Genomic DNA, 1492 nt, shown 5'->3' on the forward strand with positions numbered 1-1492 from the left:
AATTACATAAATATCATTATTAATTAGATGTAATTTAAAAAAAATTGCATACGTAAATTCTTAAAGTATACGATATACTCTTTACGGAAGGCAGTGAGAGAGAAAAAAAAAATTTTCGATATGTATATCATGATTTTTCGTAGAGTTACGGATTGTAAATATGATTAGAATGCATTTTTGTATAAATTGTGGAAATATTGTTAATGTTTATACTTAAAGGTTTGTACTAAATTCTACTAGATATATTTTGGTATGTATAAGATACGCTTGTACAATTCCCACTTGTCTGTTTTATGCTTCCATTTGTTTTCATATGTTTATCTAAAGTGATTAAAACAGATTAAGGTATATAATGTTAGGGGAAAAAATGCTTTAATTCTAAATATTTAAAAGAGAGGAGAAGTTTCAACATTCTTTCGGATGATTTTCCGAATGTATGTTTCCTCTAAAGTATAAATGTAATTTAATTTCAATTGTTGATTGACTCGTCATTGTAAATCGAGATAATTATTCATAACCAAGATAATAAGAAAAATAATATTTTAATCAACAGAAAATATATTAAGTCTCAAGCACATTATATTCACACTGTGCTGCAATGTATATACATACGTTTTCACCTACTATTAGTTATGATTGCGATATTGCGAAAATGATCGGCAATTTTGTCGATATTAAACTTTAGTCCTTGGGCATTTTTTAAATAATCTATTGCACTTTTAATTTGCAATACGTCTCTAATCTCTATATATATTACATATAACATGGATGAAATGTCACATTAAAAGATTATAATATCTTCGTTTACATTATTTTCCAAATAGCGATTGTGTTCAGTTTAGCATAGCTTACATTTTTTGCTAATAACTTATCAGTAGCGATTAATAAGAATTGACCAAGGAAATCTAGGTCTTGGCAAAACAAGCATTATGTAATTGCGCTTGTATTTTTCTTCCAAGAATGATTTCTAAGATTCAGTATACTTATTGGCAGGTGTCCCGTTTTTTAATATTCTACAAAATGAATGCGTGTTATAGAATGTAGAATATATAAATGCTTGTTATACATGCTTGTTTGTGGCCGCAAACTAGCTATCACATATGTAACAACCATGATTATCCAATCGTTTGCGCAATTTCCACACTGTAATATCGTTTATATTCTGCATCAAATATCAATTTTCTTATGAATTACAACGATTACATAATAAGCCGTAGCACAATCTAAATAATGTTAAAGTTGTTTAACGAAAGTTATATATCGATTATATATTGATTTTCAACAACTTCCTATAATTTTTAAATAGATATAAGTATTCAAATTGGAAATTTATTTAAGTATATTATACAAATAGAAAATTTATTTATTTTACAAAAAAATTTACTTTATCATATAAAAACAAGTGTTTTAAGATTTAAGGTATTTACCTAATCGATCAAATTTCGAAATTTACATTGAGTGCTCTATATATATATATATATATATATATATA

This window comes from Trachymyrmex septentrionalis, unplaced genomic scaffold (assembly GCF_001594115.1).
Source record: "Trachymyrmex septentrionalis isolate Tsep2-gDNA-1 unplaced genomic scaffold, Tsep1.0 scaffold44, whole genome shotgun sequence".
NCBI classification, from domain to species: domain Eukaryota; kingdom Metazoa; phylum Arthropoda; class Insecta; order Hymenoptera; family Formicidae; genus Trachymyrmex; species Trachymyrmex septentrionalis.